Source organism: Lycorma delicatula, chromosome 11 (genome assembly GCF_047948215.1).
Source record: "Lycorma delicatula isolate Av1 chromosome 11, ASM4794821v1, whole genome shotgun sequence".
NCBI lineage: Eukaryota > Metazoa > Arthropoda > Insecta > Hemiptera > Fulgoridae > Lycorma > Lycorma delicatula.
Genome location: NC_134465.1, coordinates 47,843,551 through 47,868,014, shown reverse-complemented (window position 1 = coordinate 47,868,014; position 24,464 = coordinate 47,843,551). Strand labels below are relative to the sequence as shown.

The window sequence follows — 24,464 nt, the reverse complement described above, 5'->3', positions numbered from 1 at the left end:
CACCCAGACAGGCATATCAGAAAAAACAAGTAGGACACATTATTGCCACAACTGAGCTACTATAAAATTTGTTTATGGTGGGTGCCATGTAAATTCACAGAAAAATACAAACAACAAAAGGATTATTGTCAACAGCTTCTGTGATGTTATCATGATTAGGGAAATGACTTCCTTTTTAATATTTTAATGGGAGAAAAATTTGGGTACATCGTTACAACCCATAAGAAGAACACCAGCGCTGGCATACTGGCATTAATTATGGTTTGGTGTAATAAAAGAAATTCAAAACAAAACCCTCTGCAAAGAAAATTCTCCTGGTAATGTTCTAGAATTCCAAACATGTGTACATGATTAAAAACCTGGAAGCCAGGTCGACTGTAAATTCTGTGCAATACATAAGACATTAAAAACCTTGAGAGATGCTTGTGTTGTTTGATAATCCATGAAACCGATCATTTTGTAACACAATAGTGCTTGGCCAAACAAATCGCACACTGAGGCTCTTGTAAAATTTAAATTTGATCCTATTTCACATCTTTCATATTTACCAGATTTGGCACCCTGTAATTTTTACTTTTCGCTATTTCAGAGGGATATTAAGGATATTTATTTCACCATAGATGATGAACTAAAGGAAGCAGCAGTGAGGTCAAGAATCAAGAAAAGTTTGTCAGTATTCTAAATTAAGGGAATCAGAAAACTGGTTTACTGTTGAAAGAAATGTGAGGTTGTTAAGTGGTGAGAATGTGCAAATATAAATTTAAGTTTTTGTAACAAATAAAATGTACTTTTGTCATATTTGTTTCATCTGTGAGTCATGAGCAACTGTGTATTACATTTCAGCTAACCCTCGTATTTAATCTGTAAAGAAATAAGCCATCACCATAACTTGATTATTATTTACTTTAGCCAATTTTACTAATTTTGCAGCTGTTCTAAATTTTTCTAAATATTTTCTCTGTTTATTTGTCAATTTACATATGAGGGTGCAAAAAAACATTTTTTGGGGGGAAATCTTTTTTATCAACATAATCTCCTTTCAACTAAAAATTTATTCCAATAAGGCTAAAGTTTTCTAATCCCATTCTTAAGGTATGATTTACCAAGTTTCCAAAACCAGCAGGCGTTTCGGCAATAACTTCATCACTTTGTGTAAATTTCATTTCAGCAAGCCAGTTCTTCATATTTGAAAAGATAATTGTCTGAAGTGGTAAGGGAGATGAAGAAGAATTCTGTAGCATAATTAAAAAATTTTGCTGACACATTCACAGAAGAATGAACCAGTATATTTTCTTAATGAAAAGTCACCTTCTTTTTTGTCAAACATTATCATTTTTGTTTTAACTTCTGACTGGGCTAAGAGCAAAGATGTATAATATTCACAACTATTTATCATTTTATCCTTCTACAGGAAATAAATGAAAATTATGCCACAAGGAACCCAAATGACAGTGACCAACATCTTAACCGCTGTTAAAAAAAATTTCGCCTATTTTCGGAGCAAGTTCCATGACTACAATGCACTGTTTTGACTGTTCTTTTGCTTAAGATCAGCAGTGATGTAATCATGAGTTTCATCAAATGTAATGAAATAACACAAAAATTCTTCTTGGTAATATTGAAATAGCACCACACCAAGCTTAGAAGTGTTTATTCATTCCCACTTTTCCTCAAAATTGAGGCAAATGCAGCACCAATCTTGTCGACAGTTTTTGCATATGTAAATATTCATAAAAATACTCGTAGATTTATATGCAGATCGACTTGGCGATCTCAAGCACTTTTAATCTTCTATCCTCCATTATCATAAATGGATCTTTAAAAATATTCTTTGCAATTGTAACTTCAACAGGCTATTAAGAATGTTCTGTTCAGTCATTTGTACTCATATGACCACTCCATAAACAACCAAACTGTTTTAATTGATGGAACTGATTCACCATAATATTTATCTAACTTAGCTAACAAATTTGCCTTTCAAAAAGTAATGATCATCATATAAAATTCTCTAATATTGCCATTTTTCACAAATTGCAATACTTTTAGGAAACAACTGCCAATGGAGATTGGGAAGCTACGTACGTATAATCTCAACAATGTACTACAAGTGCCTATACCTTTTTTTTCCTAGTGAAGTATGTTTATTGATGCACTTATTACTTGGCACATAAGAAATTTATTTTTAAAAAAAGTAAATTTACTGCAAACATCTTTTTCAATAATCATAATTGAGAAATATCATACTTTAATATATACAAAAATCAAATGCCAAAAAATAAAAATAATTACTCACTAAAAATAACTTCTGATTACATATTTTAATTTATAATAAGATGTTTATGGGGGAAAATAATCTACTCATTTAAGAGATAAAATTAAGTTAAATAATTAGCAATTAATTGTTCAGGGAATTAATGACACAAAGGTAAACATTATTTTCAATAATTTCTTAATCAAAAGAAAAAGATCAATTCTTGTTAGCAACGATGTAAAACAATACATCAGTGAATCTCAATCTTTTTATCTCCACAACCCCCAAAAAGTAAAAAAAAAATATAATGAATATTTTGCGATCCCCAACCCCAACAAAACCTAGTTAAAACTATTTAGCTACGTTGATAGCGACAGGTATGTACATGTTTGTATGAACTGTACAAACAAGAGAAATTTACAGGTTCCAATTTGATGTGTACATGCTCCTTGTAATTTGGTCAGCTTGCATAATACTGGCTGTGAAAGCGTGTCATGTTCAAACATACATGATACGCTTGAACACGTCGTGTCCTCAGCAGTGAAAAAGAGGCATAAGGGTTTGCAAAACATCAGTTTAGTTTTGAATGCAAAGCATGCGTCTGGTTCCTTTATTTAAGTTTTTAAAAGTGAAGTTTCAATTTTTTAGCGTGCAGTCAAACAGTGTTACTGTGCTTTTTTTTCAATTAGATTCTTATGCAAAATTGTTAAATTTGTGATAAAACAAGGTGAGCCATCTACAACCAGTGAATCAATTGGTAAAAGATCAAGACTGAAGGAAGAACAGAATGTCCTTCCAATTGACGCAAGGATAGAATAACAATAATGTTTTGGGAACTTTTTGTTTTCATTAATCTATATTGGTAAATCCAAAACTTCTTGAGTATTAAAAAATATGCAGAGTATATGGAGTATATTATAAAAATCAAACAAGTACATGGATGTTAAATTTAAAACATGGTTCTATGAAAAATTTATATTTAGTATTGGAAAACTTTTCAGCTATAAAAATTTATATTAAAATGATTTATTATATAAGAATTTTTATTTACTGTAAATGCACAAAGACACTGACAAAATTTAGTTAAGATAATATTTATGTAAAGATATAATATAATAAATATATATAGGCAAAGAATATTTGTAAAAAAAAAAAAAAAAAAATGTTTTCAATATTGTAAACAATAAAACAAAATAGTTTTTCTTGCTTAATATCTTCTTCTATTTAATTTCTTTTAACTTGATTCACAGTGATGAATCATAAATGAAATGGAATCGTAACTCTTATAGTTTTTCTCAACAAGTGTTCAATGTCAGCATCTTCTGTCATATGGTACACATCCAACTAATAGGAGAGTTTGTACCATACTTTAACCAGTGTGTTTGGAGTAATAGAAGTGACAACTGCTTCAATCTTTTATCTCAACTCGGGTAAGTCTTTCATAAAACCTCGAAGGAAAATTTACAATGTCAGATTGGGTGAATTTGTAAACGACCACAAACAAGCTGTTATCGGGTCCATGCTGACCAATCCAGTGATGTGAAAACATCATTCAACCAATTCCATACAAAGTTATGCCATGAGGAGGCACTCCCAGCTTGTAAAATAAAATTTGCTGGTTCATCCTGCAGTAGAGGACTGAACCAAATAAGCAACTCCAGTTACGCTTGCTTCAGTTAGAAAGAACAGCCACTAAACTTCCTGTCAGAATATTACACAGAAGATGTATAATTTTCCTTTCACATTGTTAAGAGTTCATAGGAATTTTCTGACCTCCAGTTATAGACATTATGTGTGATAACATTTTCAGCAAGATGAAATGTTGACTCATCACTGAAACATCAACACTATCATCACTAAGTTGCGGTGAGGCTTCTTAACAGAATTTTTAGGACTACACAGGAGATCGCCGACACATTCAACATTTTCTTCAGACACCCTTGGTCGTCCCATACTTTTTCTTTTACATAGAAATCCACATCCAATGGCGCTACCAACAAATGTTACTGTCATTCTGAGGTTCAGAATTTAACTTTGTAAGGAAAGCATGTTAAACTGTAACTACAGATTCACATTTAGGAGACTGTAAAACACAGAAGGCTTTTAGTTCAGGAGTTGCCATCTTTGCTAGTGGTGCTGTCAATTGGGGAATCAATCTATGGACATGCATGCAACTAAAACTGTCCTTTATGCTCTTATTCAACCTTAAATGAACACAGTACACCTCATCCAAGAGATATAATAAATTAAAAATCTGATATCCCTTTATGGTACACCTGGTATTACTAAGGAAAACTCTTTCAGAACTTATAAAATTAGTAGAAATTTAAATAAATATTTACTACGCATTTTGGGAGAAATAACTTCTCCAATTGTACCACGGTACAATTTGTCAGATTTATAAATTGAAGAGCTCATCGATTTGTTATAGTTCCAGCATTATAAAGTTGGTAAAAAGAATTCCCGAGTGCAACAATTTGAGGACAAAATACAAAAATTGTTAGTTTCTAATAATGAGCAGCAGTTTACTGATCAAGAAATGGGTATTGTATTACAAACCTACAATGCGGAAGTTGACACAGAAGTAAATGAAAAAGTTCCATATAAAAACAAGGTAACAGTTAAGGAGGCATTCAGTACTCATAAGAAATGTCTACGGCATTCTTTGATAACAAGTAATTTATACTCGAGCCAAAATTTAAAGTTAGACACTGGAATTTATTTTATCATATTAGGTTTCATTAAACTTTGTTAAAATACATGATAAATTATTGCCCTACGAGATATTATTAATTAAATAATGGCAAGGCATAATCATAACAACCAACAAAAACAAAAGCAAAAGAAAATTAACATTTAAAAAAAAAATTATTCTTAGTATTTAGAATAAGTTTAATTACATTTTTAAAAGTATATCACCTACCTTTAAAAGCAAGTTTAATAAACCTTTTTTTGGTGATAAAAAATATATTTTTAATAGATTTTTATGACCTACTTATAACTTGACTTAATAAATAAATTTGTTTTTTTCCATTGTTTTGGAAAAACTGGAAATTTACTTATATCCAGCATTTTAATAACATTGGGAAATCAGCTCTATTCAAACAATGCTAGACTTTTTTGTTAGAAGAAAATAAAATTAACAAAAAAATTTAATAAAGAACCAAGACGTTAAAATAATTTATATAAGAATAAAAAGTAGTTAAGTTATATACATTTTAATAAATATAATTAATTTTTGCATGAAAAATAAAACATGTCCTGTAAATCCCTTCCTGACAATTTTTAAGTGCACTACCTATGGAGTTATTTACGAAAAAAGGAAGGTCTCAAATCTTAAAAAAAGGAACTTGCTTAAAAGGGGGCTACCTTGAAGGTAATGAGGTTCAGCAGGATTCAAGCTTAACTATAAATTCATTGGTGTAGTACACCACTTGTTGCTCCTCCCTTTGGTAATTTAGCTAGCTCAGTTTAAGTTTCTAAACTGTACAATTTTTTGTTAATAATTTAAAATTTAACAGATAATTGATATTGCCAGCAACTGTGATATTTGAACGCTAATATGTGTTGTGTTTTTTATTAAATTGCAAATTATATAAAATTTGTAAATAACTGCTTACTATCTATAACGATACGATAATGATAAAACTTACATAAAATATGTGAAATGATTGCAACAGAAGAACGAACAAATAAGACAAAAAGCATTCTGTGTGACTCTTAATCATGACCGATAACTTAAACAATCATGTTGATTTTAAAATAACAAAAATTGGTTTCATTATCATAGATTAAATCTTTTCAGACATGTCTGTAGTAGTTTCTCTTAAAATCATCCACCTAGATTTAAATTGCAATTAAGATCTGTAAGCATGTTAACAGAAAGCCACAAAGATGCAGCAGATTTGCATTTGCACTTAAAAGAGTGGTTTTACCATGCTATCCAAAACTGGTAATGAGTGCGACTAATAAAGAGCTATGTCCTTGAATGGTGCGACTAATAACGAGCTATGTCCTTGAATGGTGAAGTTCATTCATACTTATCATACTTTTTTAACATGGTAGGCATTGAAGATATCTGACCCTCAAACAATTAAAAGAAAATTTGCTATGTTTTTAAAATCACAATAAAAAGTAAACAGTTATTCAAATGGTAGAAAGTTGTTTTTACATACCCAACCTAAAAACTACAAAACCGAAATTAATATTTCATCATATATAGGAAAAAGTTTACAACAAAGAGATGATAAGGCACAACTGTAAAATTAAGGCAAGTAAATTTACATGCTTTACACACACAATTACAAAAATGAAAAGAAAACAATATAATAGCACAAAGTAAAATATAATCTTGTGTCCAGAATACTAGTAATTTCATGACACAATTAACAGTATCATCCCATTCCTAACTTTCTGTACATTATTAAAGAGTAATATATCATATATAAGCTACTTACAAATTAACCTCTGGTCATGTATTACAAACAAATTGGTTTCCATTACACACAGCGCACGCATAGTCATAAACTAAGCTTAAATATTATCACACTAGAGTCAGTCAGTTTCATTTTGTACCTCTTGAGTAGTATGTGATGAAATATGTAGATGATTGTTGCAACTCCGGTCAGTTGTGAGAAATATAGAGCATCATTCAATTTTTACAAGTATAAGGAACATCTGAAGGGAATATGTATGTAGTTCAAGATAATAATGAGTGATTGTTCTGTATGAGAATGGTGCAGGAAATCCAGGGAAAGGAAAACTAACATGCACGATGAGGAAAGATGACATTGCATGGTGAGTGACGAACATGGAAAAACTAAACATGCTGTTCGTGATAAAGGTTGCTTCACAATTATTGAACTTAATAAAAATTTTCTTCAAATTTCAAGGACCACTCTTTAAAAAATTATTACAGACACTGGATTTTCATAAGTAAGGTGTAAAACAAGTATCAAAATGACTTACAAATGTCCACAAAACAAAAAGAATGGGAATGGAACTGACTTATCTTCAACAATTTCAGAGTAAAGGTTATTGAAGTTCTTGACAGTATTGTTACTGGGGATGAGTCTTGGATCATTAATATTGAAACAAAATAAAAGACCAAACAGTGATGCACAGAGACTCACAGAACAAAAATTCAAACAGAAATTGATGGCTGCTCTGTTTTGAGACCGTAAAGGAATTTTGTTGGCAGGATTTATGATGGTGGCTACAATAGTGGCAAACATTTATTGTGAAATTTTGACGCTGAAACACTTAGCAGAGTTGTACAGAATAAACGGTAGTTTTTTGTTTTTTTATGGCAATGCACACAGCCTCACATTGCCGCTAGCACTAAGGGTGTTTTAAACAAGTTTAAGCGTAAGAATTTTGATTATTCCCTAACCTTGGTGGCTTCGTACCATCAGATTTTCATCTGTTCAAAAACTGAAGAACTGGCTAGCTATTTAATTCTTCAAAAGCAATGAAGAACTCACAGATGGCATTTTGATGGTTCTTAGAAAAGGGAATAGACAAATTGGTACAATACAAATGTTTGAATTTGGGTGGGAACTATGAAGTAATAATATAATAAGTATGTATATAACTTTTGTAAATAGTACATTTTTTCAATTTATTTTGTTTATTTTTAATACTTGAAAGGAGGTTAATTTAGAAATAGCCCTCATATAAGTAGTGTGGAATCAGTCTGACATCCATGTAAATGACTTTTTAAATAGCATGCTAATCAAAAATTGTAGCATAATTCAGTAAGTTGTGCGCCTAGTAATACTCTTTTTATTAATCTGCTGCATCAAAAATTGGTTATTTACTATGCTACAACTGTTTGTTGATTTATACAACATAAAATTTGCAACATTCAAAATAGCTGATATTTGTGAAGTAATCAATAATAAATTTTGCTTAAAAGTTCGGAAAATATTTACAGACTCATGAAGTGATAAAGTAAGTTTATGCTGATTAGTGCACTAGAGATTGCATTCTAAAGGAATGGCTTAAGTGAATTAAGGATGATCATCAGTCAAAAATTAATAAAGACAACCCTGTGTTCAGGTTATAGTTGTGATGCTCTTATTACATGTGTTCACGAAAAAAATCATTTTGATAGTGAGAGTTCAAAAAACAGCAGAAGAGTGCAACACACTGAGAGGACTAGGTAACAGCATTCTTACAAAAAATTAGAAATGCATAAATGCATTTGCAAGGTTTCTTCCGTGATACGTATGAGCACAATCTATACAATGCTCTTGCTGCATGACTGTCCGGCCATAACTACAAAACTAGGACTACTGTACTTCTTTGCCAGATTGCTCACTTAATCTGCTCTAGCAAGATCTTTATTTCAGAAAACTGACATTTTCTTAGAAAGAAAAATTGAACAAATATACGCTGAGAAATTTTGCAAATGGACCTATTCACAAGAGGCCTACTGTGACTTAATGGTATTAGGACCTTGAAGAAGACAGACTGGATTGGTCTAGTGGTGAACGCATCTTCCCAAATCAGCTGATTTGGAAGTTGAGAATTCCAGCATTCAAGAACTAGTAAAATCAGTTAATTTTACACGGATTTGAATACTAGATCATGGATACCGGTGTTCTTTGGTGGTCTGGTTTCAATTAACATTAACCACACATCTCAGGAATGGTCGAACTGAGACTGTACAAGACTACACTCATACACTTCACTTACACTCATACATATCATCCTCAGAAGTATTATCTGAAACGTAATTACCAGAGGCTAAACAGGAAAAAGAAAAGGACCTTGAAGAAGAAAAGACTAACCCGATCATTACTGTCTGAAAAATTTATTAAAAAAATGAATTTGGACAAATAATGTAAATTTTGACTGAATCTTATCAATACTTCAATTTATTAATACACCAGCAATGTTACTTAATTTAAAATAGAAAAACAAATTATAATGAACATTTCTAAATATGATCGTGAACTAAGAAAAAAAATAGCCATTTTGCTTAGTGAAAGCCTCTTTCACTAAGTAAAAGGATAATGTATGTGCTTACTGTGTGACATTTTCATAAAATGTCACACAGTAATATCAGCATAGTTAGGTATACAACAATATTGAAAAACGTATTACTTAAATGAATTATAAACCCCTGTTGTACCCAATCCACTGATTACACACTTTATACATTCAAAAAAAAAATTTTGCAATCACTTTTTTTTTTAGATTTTGTCATCTTTATTCATAATATCTGTAAAGTAGAAATTAATAATTTGAAAAACTAATTCATGATAATGCACAGAAATAAAACTTACGTACTTTTCTTATATTGCAATTACTTTCATATGCACGTTCTCACTTCCATGCATAATGGGATCCTCATTTAAAAATCTGAAAAAAAAGAAAAGATAACATAGTCTTCACATGCGCACATTACATTACATAATGCATATATGTGTTGCACATACATACATTATATCAAGTAGAATACAGTTATTCTTAAAAATGAAAATTCAACATACAGTTTTCATGTTCATCAAAAAAAGTTTGTAGTAATAAGCCATAATTTATTATAAGTATTCTCTGAACAACTCATAAAATTTCATTTGATACTAGTAAGTTACATATAGCCATCTGATAAATTTTCTTGTTGCCAATTAATCACAAAGATTCTGCAAAATATAATTTTTAGATATTCAGTGTAATGAATTTCCATCTAAATAAAATAAGATAAAAAGGTAACTTTAACAGTGGCTTATTATGAATGACTTCCATTCATAATACTCTAGGTTTAAATCCTGGGCAGGCACTGCATCCACATAAAATTATAAAGATAGCATATACTAACAGATCCTACCATCCAGTATTGGTTAGTTGTTTTATTATAAAATTATTACCACTCTGAGCAAGTTATTTTTTGTAATTTAATATTATTTTAATAGTGGAATGATTAATAAGATGGTTTGGTTTGTATCTCCATTAAATTCATTTTAGTAAACATTTTAATAAAAAATACACTACATGATAAAGAAAATTTGATTCTATTTTTTTTTTTTAATAATAAGGTGAAAAAAAAATTCTATGATATGTGGACCAAATGAACCAATCAAGGTTAAACAAACAGATTTAAATACCTCTGGAATTATAAAGGTCAAGGTGGCTTTGTTAAACAGATGAAAGAAGAGGTTACAAAGTTTAACAGTAAAAGCTGTTCTTACTCATAAAACCTTTCCCAATGTCTGTTCTTTAAGCTATAAGGCCAATATTTCAAAGTTTATCTGAAGAAGATTGCTTGAAAAATGTCTCTATGAACAGACGTAGAACTCTTGATTCTCTTTTAACTACATAATTTGGAACTGGTAGCAAAAAAATATTTTTGTGGGAAAGGAAATACTTGAGTTTGGAGTACATGATACAGTATCAACATTAGCAAGTGTGAAGTTCTGCAGCATCTTGGAATCAATCCCATTCTAATACTGTAAAAGTCTTAAAAAAGTATGATGCAGAACGGGTAACCAAGGTGGAAAAAACAGTTCAAGAAATGCAGAAAAAAGGCAAGCAGAAATAAAACACTAAAGCTAGAAGATTAAAAGGCTATCACTGATGACCCAGATTATGAAGCTGGGCAATTTTAAAACAGCTAACTTAAAAAACTCATTAACGTTAATTTTTAAATCCAATTTTTTTAAACATATTTTTCTATATTTATGACCCATTATCTTAGGAACTGAAAATAACAACTTGAATTTTTTGTCATTATTCTATATATATATCTTTCAATACATTTAGAATTATGAAAATATGTGAACAATAACTGTTAAAAAAATAAGAATTCCTAAAAAATTGAAAAAAATTAATATTATTATAATTATTAATTTATATTTCATTAGGGAAGTGGTTTATAGTTAAAATTCTAGATGGATCTAATCTAATTAGATTACAAAGTATCCAGAAACAATTTGAAGCCTGTAGCATTAATAGTTCCCGAGATGTGTCTTTAATAGCTAAAATTAACATGCAAAGAATACGTGGTTACGACTGCCCTTAAATAATTAATATGGACTGTTTTTATTTAATAATTTGTTTTTATATTTATAATTTATCTTATCTTGTGATCTATATTATATATTAAATTAAGTTTCATTCAGAATAAAAAATTATTCATTACTGAATGTGAGCTAGTTTAATTTTGAATAAGTTTTAGGTTACATGTTTATTAAATGAGAGTTAAAAAATGTTTTGTCGCTAGAAGTGTCTTGCAGTTTTAAACATTGGTCATAACTTACCTTAGTAAGTGATCTAATAAATATCACACAATAATTAATGGGAAAACCTGCTAGCGTAATCTACATGACATTGAAAAATATTTTAAGAGGAATAAAAAGCTGAATATAAACTGTTAAAAAAAAATTAATTTTTCAACTTTGGTTAAAGAATGAACAAAAGCTTGTAATAACAATAGGAAGTTTCATCTGTAATATAATTTTTGGAGTCATGTAAGTAAATTTTTGACATGGAAAGACATATTGGAGTAAAATTCAGAACTGTGGAGAATATTCTCATAAGTTTTAGAACGTTTTTTAAACAAAAACTTAAACAGTTTATTTAGGGCTGGTGTATGTTTAGCACCTAATTTATAGGGAAATATTTTAGAGCACAGGGCCAAAACGCAGAATCAATTCTCTCAATAAATCATCAAAGAGAGGCAAGAAAATAACGTACACTTTGAAACCACGATTCTTTTGTTATGGAAAACATAAATAAGATTTAATGACTGTCTTTGTATTTATTTTAGCTATTTGATCTATTTTTTGTGATACAAGAAATGTTCAATACAGGCTTGAGATAATTAAGGACAGTACTAGCATTACAGAAACATTATTTATTTAACAAGTTAAAGAGCTAAAAAAAAAGAAAAAATTAAAACAAGTTTTAAAAATTGATTAATAAAGAAAACAACAGACGGCATTAATGATCTGTAATATTTAATAATAATAATAGATATGTTTTTACACGTAATTCTAAAACAATTTTTTTCAATATAAATAAATGCCGATCTGAAAATATTTCAAGATTGAGTATTTGGTAGTTTTTTATCGTAAGGGTGCCACTAGAATTAATTTTACATTTTTTATGATATTAAATATAAATAATAGCAACATTTACGTCACACCATGGCCGTCAAAAAAAAAATTGCAAAAAATTTTAATAGGGTATATATAATAGAAAAGAACTAAAAGTTTATATAATTAATGTTTAAATACTTGTACACTGGTTTTTATTTTTTTTTTCTGAGTTTATATGACTACATTAATTTTTTTTCTTTTAAAAATTAAGAATAATAAATGCATATAATAATCAATACAAAACAAATTGTGATTAATTTAGGTAACCTTAAACTGAAACTCTTTCTACAAGAATGTAGAATCTATTAAATCTTTTTTAATGTTATTCATTTAAATCAATTAATATAATCATTAAAAAACCAATCGCATACTTAGCACTAACACTAACTTTTAATAAATCTAAAACAAAACCAATTAATATACTAACTAAACAGATTACATTTACTAACATACCTAATAGCCATCCATAGACTTGTTATTTCTTTATGCATCAAATACTGAAAATATTTCCTGAATTTCTTGGTGCATAGTAATGAAAAAAAAAAACAAAGGAAAAACAAAAACGCTACTAGAAGCATTATCATCTGTAAGCTTACGGTAATGTAAATTTATAATATATTAACATGGAAAAAGTCCAAAATAAAATAAACTTTTATAAAAGTACTTTATTCGAACAGGGGCTAATTCCAAACAAAAACCATACTAGGATTCACAGTTTACAAAACTGACTTTAAGGTTAGTTTTATTAACTCATACCACAAAATTTAAAATAGTAATTAATTAATGTAGAATAAAAATCGATAAAATTCATACATTAAATCAATATTAATAATACAACAACAGGTTAGGAATACAGGTTACTTTTACAATAACACTTATTTACTTCTAATAAAAACGCACCTCAAAACTGCAGGTATCCGAACAAAACAAACATTAACTTAGGTTGGCAAGATATAGTTCGTCAAGTAAATACTAGATTGCGTTCACAAGATCAAAGAAACAAACATTTCTGTCTACTACAACATATCTGTACTACACATGTTAGATTCGTACTTTCTCAATCCATTTAACCCTTAAAGTCACGACATCAACCCTTAAAGTTACAACATTTCAGTTCACTCCTAAAAACAAATAGATGTTTTTTAATAGTTAATCGACCGAGAAACACTAAATTTAGGTTGTACAAACGGCACGTAACGAAATAAATGTAAAAATACATATATACATACACACGCGCGCGCGCGGCGGGAACAGAGTACTTTTTGCCCAATAGTGTCTACAACTTCGACACATGGCGGACCACCTTTATAGTAAAATATTACACAATAGAGTGCTCTAGTAGTCATAAAAGAACTAATAACGATCTATTATTTTTTTATATAAATAATTTTTACAATTAATCCTGTAAATAAATGGGATTTTTTTTTGTATTAACAAATTGGTAGCATATATTTATAGACAATATTTATTTGATTGATACCGAATATGCTATAACTTTAATGAATAAAATTTAAATGTTTGTTTTGTACGGTCATTCAACAAGATATTAATTTAATAAACTTGATTAGTAGCTTTTTATATTTACTTACTACACATCTGAAGCTGCTCACTATTTGTTTCTACTAATAAGCTAGGCCTACCATCGAGCTGTAACATTTATTTTTATGGTTAACCAAACAAATCCTATAGCGACATTGGGGGAAACCTAGCTACGTCCAAAGTAAACGGAATAATAAAAATAGATCGAAAAAAAATTAATAGGGGTTATTTTTCCGGCACTCCTTTTTATGATTCAAATTACATCAGGTACACGAAAGTAATAAATTTAAGACACGGTAACAGAACCAAACCAAGATATCAACACACCATTGTAGTTAATAAATAAAAAAATAAAACGAGCACGATTAATAAACAAAATAATTAAAATCTACATTCTGAATACATATTAAAAGGTAAACTGATACATAAAAAAATTTTACAAGAAAACGTAAGAAAAAGATGATCTCCATCCCTTAAATGGCAACACGGTGTTGCTACGTAAGGCAGTTACGTAAATCGTTACACAAACACGGAACTGTGTAAATAACTCGAAAAAAATCTTCCATGTATTTACACGATTAGGGGAAATGTGCAAGTGAAAACCATCAAAATTAAAATTTTTATAATTACTTTTAATTCACAAACCATTGAATCTATTCTAATGACTTCCTATTTTAAGTACGTACTGGAACAGAATATTATAAAAGATAAATAATTAAGAAGAAAGGAGGGACCTTTTTACAATATTAATTATTCAAATCCATGCTGTAAATACAACATAATAAGAAAATTATTGATCACATTGTAAAGCAAATTAATAATAATAGACGAAAAACATACTACGATCAACTGGTAAATATATTTTTAAGATTCACAGTATCAGCTATATTAGTATCCGATTCGAAATTTGGAACTTTTAATACGTTAATCGTATCAACTAAGGAGATTTCTTACGTAATTATTGTGAAAATATTTCTAACACTTACACCTCTAAAAAATAAGTTAAAACACTTCCACAGAATCAAAAGAATTAAAATAAAATCCGGTACATATATTAACTCATCACACCTTAAAAAGTGTTATATTTTACAAACTAAACAACAGAATTTCCCGATATAAAATCAAATAACAGATTTCGTTTATATGAAAATCAGCAGCAAAATTAAATATATAATTTTGAGGTTAATCCTATGTAACGTTTACAACCACCATAACGATTTTGTATACGAATGAAATCATAGTCATCATTGACTGGTAGTTTTTATTAAGAAAATTTATTTAACAACGAGGTTAGCATCGTATAGTTTTCAAATCCAGTCAGCATATCAAGTTATCTCTTAATACATCTAGTTTTGTTTAAATGTTGAGATGTATTTCCTTGTAATGAATAAGTCAATTTTTCATTGTGTATTGCTTTTACACAAGCTCTGTAGTTTTCTTTAGTGCCTAAATAGAACTCTTGAGTGATTTACTTTGTACTCTTCAAGACAGTAAACATTTGGCAAGTATTCATTCAAGCTGTATTCATTTCCTTTCCTTATTGTAGATCCTTTATCACCATCACTATTAACAGAGGTTTTGATCTGACCCAGCTTGATTATTCATATTAAAGCTCGTCAGACCTTCATGATAGTCATTCTTGATGCTACTTGATGGGTCAACACTGACTGTGGATCAACACTTGAACTCTGTTTCCTAAAATCATGGCGATACATTAAGCTGACAAATCAGTAAGTTTCATCTCCTGTCAACGATATTGACTTGGCTGTAACTATAATGAAAGGAAACTTTGCTGTACTGTTATGATATCGTCGCCAAAGCTCACAAATAAGTGTGTGTTTGAAGATGAAGCTCCAGCCTCCATGAGTGTTTGAAAATCCAGATTGACCAGTGAAGGAGAGAATGGCGACTGTATTATTTACTGAGAGGAGTTTTAGAGCGAGTCATGTTAGAAACTCAGAAGACATTTACGTAGAAATGGTATACTGAGGAATCCCTACCAAAAGTTGTCAAAGCTCTCAAAACGCTGCGCTGAACTCAAGGATGGACACATGGACTCTTCACCATGATAACACTCTAAAGTTTTCTTTGAGTATTTAGCCAACTGTTAGAATATTCTCTCTATAGTCCTGAACTTGCTTCATGTGACTTCACACTGTTCCTCCAGGTGAAGAACAGACTGAAAGGGAGGCATTCACAAGTGATCCTGAGAACTTGGGATGACGAGTGCACCCAGATCTTCAACAAAACATGGAAGAGTTTCTTTGAAGGATGGAGAAACTAACAATGAAACGCACTAATGCTTATTAATTTAACATAAATAAAAATTAATTACAAAATTACCTACTCAAAAAATATGGCTGCAAAGAACTGATCTTGAAAATTTTACATTTTCATAAATCATGTAAGGATTACAATCTTACTGACAAGTCTTCTTTTCAACGGGTTGCCGTCCTCCAGCAAAGCCAGAAAAGTTATCCAACTCTCACTTCTAAGGGTTTTGCTCTCGACAGAATGCTACTTAGAAGGAAAATTAATTGGAACATTATAGTAAATAAAGAATTATTTATACAGACTGTTCTACTTTGAGGTACAGAAACCACGATGACCAAATTTTCCCAACCTTTTTTCCTAATGTAACAAAAATTAAATGGCATCAATGATCCGTATGCATTTCATATGAAAAAAAGGGTTTTTTATCTCCATCCCTAACTGAAATCGCTTAAATACAAAAAACAAAAAAGACCCTATTCTGTCCGTTACAACAATCGTGTCAAAATTAAACGGGACATATAGAAATGGTAGCGGAAATTTCATCCAAATGGTCTATCCAGTCTGGAGACATAAAAAAACAGGTTTTTTTTTTTATGTACACATGTTCTTCTGGAATTTTTCAATGCTAAAATTAGTTTTTTTAGATAGAGAATATCATGAAAAATTAAAATCTGTATAATACTCTATGTGAAAAATCTGACCCGATTAAAATAAATTCCCTTAAACAGTGTACTTTATACAGTATATCTAGCCTGGTAAGTAAAAGCAAAGAAATCAAGACTATTACTAATTATTAATAAATAAATATTTTAAATAATTATTTTATCTATTTGTCTATAGAATGTTTATATATATATTTTTTTTACAAATCAAATTAACAGCATAAGTACTTAAGAATGTAAAGCTTACTATGCCCATAAAAACCATACTAATATACTCTTATATTGAGCTAAGTATTCATTTTTGCAGGTATTGCAAAAATGCATGAGAAAATAAAATAAAAATTTCCCACCAACTCCCACTCAAATCCAAAAGTGCATCTACACAATATTTCAATACATAAATTTTAAAAATTTTCTTAGAATATATTATTTTAACTCTTAATAAAAAATAAATATTCATTACTAAATTGAGAGTAATTTTTTTAACTAGTCAATACTAATAGGATAAAAATAATCAAAATGAATTGAATGTAACACAAACCTCCGATTTTATAGAAGATTAAATAAAAGATTTTACAGTTAAAAATTATTACTTTATTACAAAAGAAGGGATATTTTAAGTAAAATAATAGAAACAACCATTGTTATACGGTGTTGAATAAACTGCCACATGTATAAAAGGCCTGGACATGCTACTACATATTACATAAGACACATTACAACATAAAATGATGTAATAAAAAGAAATGTTACCAATAAGTATAACTGTACTTAAGTATAACTTGATTGCCTCTTTATAAGCTGCCCTACTTCAAGTACCTAAGCAGAAATCTTTACACCACAGAGAGAATAAATCACATAAATTAAAAAGCTCAAGGTCATAGTTCAAAAACAAAAACCAACATAATTTTTAAATACATCATTAAAAGGCATGTCTTCATAACTAAGAAAAAAAAACCAATTAATAATAATAATTATAACTTAGATCACAGATGCAGTAATAGCAACACTACTGTATTTTTACACGACTACCCAAAAAGAAGTGTAATGTATTTAGGATGTATGTTTATTCCACTCAATGGATGTATGTTTAAGCAGCTCAACAAGTGAGCCGATTAAGATATATGACACTGCATTGGAATCCTTCCATTACCAGGAGTGTCATAGGCTATATAAATATAATTTAAAAATTTCATCTCTCAGATGAATGAGCCATTTTTGAATAACTTGTATCTCAACGCTTCATTGAATGATTCAGAAATCTACATGTGAAGATGTTTTCCAAAAAGGGGTGTAAACTTGGGGAATCCCTGAGTGTGACCTTTGAAAAGTTGAAACAGGCCTATGGGGAACATTGCTTATCAAGAGCACAAGTTTTCCGTTGGCACAAATCATTTTTGGAAATGATTTCACTGAAGATCAACCTCGCTCAGGAAGACCTTCAACTTCAAAATCTGATGAAAACGTTGAGTGTGTGAGGGTTCTTGTGAGATAGATCGTTGTTTAACAATAATGATGATGAGTGAACAGTTAAATTTAAAACACTTTCACCGTACATCAAATTTTGACATGCAAAATTGGTGCTGAAAAATCTCACAACGGAACAGAAGGACAATCGAAGAAATGTGTGCGTTGATCTTGAGAGGATTAACAACGACCAAGAATTCTTCAATCGTGTGATCACAGGTGATGAATCCTGGATATTTGAATACGATCCTGAAACAAAGCGGCAAAGCGAAGAGTGGTACACTCCATCATCTCCTCGACCGAAAAAATGTCAAATGAGCAAATTAGATATCAAAACAATGCTGATTTGCTTCTTTGACAGTAGGGGTATCATTCATAAAGAATTTGTTCTTACAGGACAAACTGTCAACCAAGTGTTTTACAAAGGTGTCCTTGAAAGGCTCAGGAAAAGTGATTCGCATGAGACCAGACATTGCAGATAAGTGGATGCTTCATCATGACAATGCCCGTGTCACACGGCCATTTCCATCAGGGAATTTTTGACCTCAAAACGCATTCCTACAGTTCCTCAATCCCCCTATTCACCTCATTTGAGTCCTTGTGACTTTTTCCTTTTCCCGAAATTGAAAGATGTCTTAAAAGGACGTCATTTTGGAACTCTGGAGAATATTCAAAACACTGTGACCGACCAGTTAAAAGTCCTACCAGTTGAAGCCTTCCAGAGCTGCTACCAGGAGTGGAAACGACTCCGCCGGTGTATAGATGCCCAAGGGAACTACTTTGAAGGGGATAATATTGTTGTTTGAAAAAAATATAAACTTTGGTAAGTAAAAAGTCAGTCTCATTACTTTTCTCCCACACCTCGTATGTTCCACTGTAGCAGGTCAACGGCTGAACCAATTGTCACCTGCACATTTTTAAATTATCCTATACTAAACAGCAATTTTTATTTTGGCAGTGGTGTTTTTTAATATTTATTTCTTGTACAATAACAGTAGACAGAGTTTTTTTTTATTATGCTATGTAATACGCATTCATTAAATATTAATTAGGTTTGGTTTATTTTGTAAAACAACAAAATAAATTTAGTATAATTTACATAACTTATGGAATATTTTAATTTAATTAAACCAAACTATACACTTCTTTCTTTTTTTTTTGTTATGAACAAGCAGTCATCAACAGCTATGGCCATTAGCTGGTGGAAATTGGTAGCATTTGAAAAGATGCCACGCCTGACCGAGATTTTAAACCAGGATTCACTTTTTAATTTATTTGTTAAAGACAAATTACCAGCAACTTAGATGTTAAGTTTTAGATTGTCATACGATTTTACTATAATCTTATAAAATATGTAAAGTAGCCTTGAAATACTTAGGATTAAATGCTAGACATTGAATTTCACAGAAAAAAGAAAGAATAACAAATTTTATAATTAAAATCATTCTGAACAATTGAAATTACAAAAATACTTTATTGTCATTAACTAAATCATGATTACAATATGATATGGTCTACAGTGTTTTTGGGGTACTATGAGTACATTATAATTGAGTTATTTATTGTAGAACAGAAGCACATTTGAAGCTGATACTAAAAAAATATATGATAAAAATTTCTACGCCTTAAAAATCCTACCTTTAAGTTAAATGTATATTTTCAATGTAATAAAGATTTTTATAAACGATATGGAAAAAGTTTTAATTGCATCCCGTAGAACTCGCATCAAAAACTTATAAACCTTATTACTATATAAAGACTAGCAGAAAAGAAACGTTTTTAATACCTTGATACAATCTTGTCTTATTGCAGTTAAAAGTATAGAAAATATGTTCCACTAAAAATTTAGAACATATTATATCCTGCATAAAGAGTGTATCACAAAGTTCTCCTGGGACTTTCATAACCTATTTTACTCGTTAAAATAATAGATAAGTTCATAAATATATGGCGTAAAATGATTTATTTACAAGTTATGGGTAGTGAATGATTTCACTCAGATTTCAGGGTAGCTGAAATCGGAGGTCATATTGAAATTTTTAGAAGTTAATTAAGGGGCAGAATTAGTGATTTCTTAAAGTTTTTGATCTGAAAAATCAAAGAAAACAGGTCCAAGAACTGTATAAGCTGTAGTTTTTTAAGAAATCTGAGTTAAAACCAATAAAATGGGATAAAGAACCCTGTTTTTTATGTTTGATGTACAATAACTTTGTTAAATGGTTAATAAACACATAATCGTTTAAAAAAACTGGTTTAAAAGAGCAAAATGGTGTAAGATAAATTGAATTAAATAAAGAAAAGTAAGAAAAATTTGAATTTCATTTAGAAAGGTACAGTAGACCAAAGTGTATTACATGTACCAGTTTATAATAAATGTTAAAAAATGAGCACACCATTTTCAACACATTGCTTGGCATGTTATTGTACTACTTTTGTTACTCTTTTTAGTTCTTCAGGCTGTCCTTAAGTTGCTCAGCTGCATCCATAAGTAGACAATTAATTCCTCATGAGAATGTATTTTTTTTTGTATACATTTTCTTTACCCATTTCTAAAGAAAAATTCCTTTCTAGCAATAGTTATATTATTTTGTAATATGCTGCAATATTTGTAATTTATAAGTAAGTAATTTAATTCATTTCTTTAAAGCATCGTGAATGATAGACTGCGGATGATTTAACTCTGCTGCTGAGTTGACTTCCCAGGGCTGTGAACAGAAGACTGACAAATGATTTCCATTTTTTCATGTGATGTTCTAGGCCTGCCTGCATCCTTTTTATGTTCAATACTGCCAGTTTTTTAAATTTATCATACTGTGAACAAATACTTGTTCTAAAGGGTGGCTGTAAGTTACACAGAGTTCTAAAATTGCTTTGAACTTTTGGGTTTGATTTTGTTTCAAAAAACCACTCTACGCATTGTGCTTTCATTTGTATATTTATGGCAACTGATGTATGCGATTACAGTGCTAACTAGTATTTGCGGAGGGAAACTAAGAGTTACCTGTTACAGAGAGCCAACCATTCATTAATAAGGCTATTATTTTCTTTCTAATAAGACATCAAAGTTTTTAAGATAATTGTCGAACACCCGGTATATGTCGAACATTAAGCTCTGATAACCCATGAGCCTGAAATAATTTTTTAACTGAATAGGACTCCGATGATCGATTCCTGAGCATGAACAATGTTTTGAGGAGTTCTTATATTTCGTGATCTTCCAGGAGAAGATTTATCAGAACTGAGCCAGACAAAATGTTATACCCATAAAAGAATTGAGTTACAATTCTGTGAACTACAGCTATTAAAATGCACCCTAAATTACATTTGGGTTGACTTACTTTTTATAAAAAAATTGGACACAAGTGACACGATTAATCATACTCCACCGATCCATCTTTGTGACTGATGATAAACACGCCTATAATTTCTTCATTTCTGCTTTCGTCCTCAATATTTTATTTTAAAATTATAAATCAATCTGACAAACCTTAATAAAACTACACTAAAAAGAAATGTGTGTTCTTTTAGACTGACCTGTATTTTAAGTTCACAGATAATACACATCAGAATGAAATAATAAACAGACTTAGAAAATGGTACATTTTTTATTCTTTTATTTGAAGGCTATTACTGGTAACCAAGACTTAGAAAAGTCTGACACATAGCATAGCAAAGTTTATTTAAGTTAGTCTTAATATTACATGAAAAGGCTGTTTAAAATACAAACATGCATTTCCCTGGAATAATCTTATTTTATTAAGCTGAGTGAGATGACTTAAAACACTATTTCTAAATTTTGTATCTTGCCACTACAATATCCTTATTCTAACCATCAAGAAAACTTCTTAATCCTAGAAGAAAAGAAACCTTTACCATTGACTTATCCCTGAACAATGTCAATGATCTATTCATTCTTACCTCTTAAAAATACCTTAGGCGGGACAAACAGTTGATAGTGCTAAATCTGCACTACATAGAGGGAGGGACATCCTCTTTGAAACAATATAAGATAGTGTTCGAACAGAAGCCAGGACAATTTTCATCTGGGGACGCATTTTAGGTTTTAATAAATTAAATTTTTATCAGAGAATTTAACAATGATAAAGCAATTCTTTGCAAACCCCAAAAGAAAGTTGCCATTATTTATCCACGTCAAAAAAACAGTTTCTGTTTTTCACAAACCAGGTAAATTTGAGTATCATAAGATGTATTCTTATCTTGATTTTGAGGTGAAATAGTGTAATCACATTTTAATTACTGTAGTCCACAACATTGCTACATAAACAATCTGATATTATTCAATCGTCTTTGAATGCTTTCAAGCTCCAAAAAGTGGGAAACTTATATAGTATTCACTTTTTAAATCTGAAATATGTTCTATTATTTCAAAAACTTAACACTTATTTTAGGTTTTTTAAACTTTTTTATTTCTTATGATATTTTTCTGGGATAACTGCTTAATCTTTATTCTCTATTCATGAAGTTATTTAATAGTTTGTTCATTTTTACTGACTGAAGTTTTTCACCATGAGTAAGCAATTTATTTTCAACAATTTCATGACATCTTTGAATGATTTTCACTATTCATACATTCTTGACTACGAGAACAATAGCTTCCAAACTAATTTTACAGCTTGTAAAAATCTGATGTAGAACAACTTTTGTCATTCTCAAGTACGTTGATTAAAAGTGACAGAAAGGAAAAAGAGAACTAACATTGATAATAAGTTTAAATACGCAGAAATTATTCGAATTAGTAACATCAACCTTGCTTTTATTTTAAAAATAGAGCATCAAAATTCCTGTTTATATCTGAATCTCCTTGTAAATAATTTTATACACTGATAGTTCTTATTTTTGATTTTGCTATATATATATATATATATAGTGGTAATGTGTTTAACTATTATGTATGTTTGTTCCCTTCTGTAGCTTCACAGATCCAACCAATGTTTGGATAGTAACAGGTCCTCGGTCTAGAAGTAACATAGACTATCTTAAATTGTATTAACCAAAGAAGGGAAGGCGCTACACTGGGGGACAAAATTTAAAAATTACACTGTTTTAAAATTTTAATGATGATATTTCATAAAACTGTAAAACACCTTTTAGCTCTTGTGATTTTTCAAAAAATTCATTGTTCTTGAGATAAAAGCGAAAAATGTGTTCCACAAAAGGAAGCAGAAATGCATTGCAGCTAGATAGAACACACACATGCTTTACATGAATGTACATTATCATTCTTTAACATTCTAATTTCTATTTCAGTGGTACAATTTTTCTAAAGAAAAAAATATATACCTGTATCACATCTGGATGACTAGCATATTGAATGGTAAAGTTATGGAAACAAAAGAAAGCGCTAAATAGAATAAATATTAAAAAACAAAAACCCGACTACTAATTGTTGTACATATCTACCAAGAATAATTATGGAAAAATGAACAAAAAATAGTTAATGTTTCTCTTTTTTTCATACAGGAATTTTTTTCAGGATGTAATAAGTTAATTAGCACAAAATTTAATATTACTTATACATTTTATGTTGTAGTCAGGTGCCAGTCTAGAATATGAGATTATGACTAACGGCTTCCACTTTATTAAGACTAACAGACACCCGAATACAATATAGAATTTCACATCACGATTAATTTATAGTATCCTGAAAAAATGCCTGTAAGAAAAGAAAGAAAAACTTACTCAACTATTTTTTGTTCATTTTTCATAATTATTCCAGGTAGATGTGTACAACCATCGGGTTTATTTTTGTTTTTTAATGATTATTTTATTTAGTTAATATACAAAAAAAAAGGTAAGCAGTACTTAACTGTAAAGTATTAGTTAATTAATTATAGCATAAGTATAATATATACTTTAATATATATATACTTTAACTTAGAAACCTGTATTTAAATTAAGAATTGTATGTAAAAAAATTGACATTACTTATCAATTTTATTATATATAATGTAAAAATAGAGATTAATTTTAAATTTAGTAATAATGGCCAATAGGTTGTCATATTGCCACAATAACCAGGTGTAAAATATCCAGTAACAAATACATATTTCCCAATTATTTTATTGTCTTTATATTATTATTCTGGATTAATGTTTATCCAGATTATGTTAAGATCGACTAATAATGTAGATTATAATTTATGTCCTG

The 24,464-nt window shown here is 29.7% G+C and overlaps 1 protein-coding gene across 4 annotated transcripts in view; it reads right to left on the bottom strand.

Moving 5' to 3' along the window:
- The window catches only part of LOC142332076 (uncharacterized), an 84,067-nt gene that overhangs the window by 54,527 nt on the left and 5,076 nt on the right, over positions 1 to 24,464 (bottom strand). For 2 of the 4 annotated variants that reach the window (XR_012758146.1, XM_075378258.1), the window contains exon 3: positions 9,548 to 9,619. The gene's annotated coding sequence lies outside the window, so the exon portion shown is untranslated. Of the gene's footprint in view, positions 1 to 9,547; positions 9,620 to 13,254; positions 13,562 to 20,920; positions 21,002 to 24,464 lie in introns of those variants that run through there. The other 2 variants (XM_075378259.1, XR_012758147.1) reach the window with 2 other exon arrangements.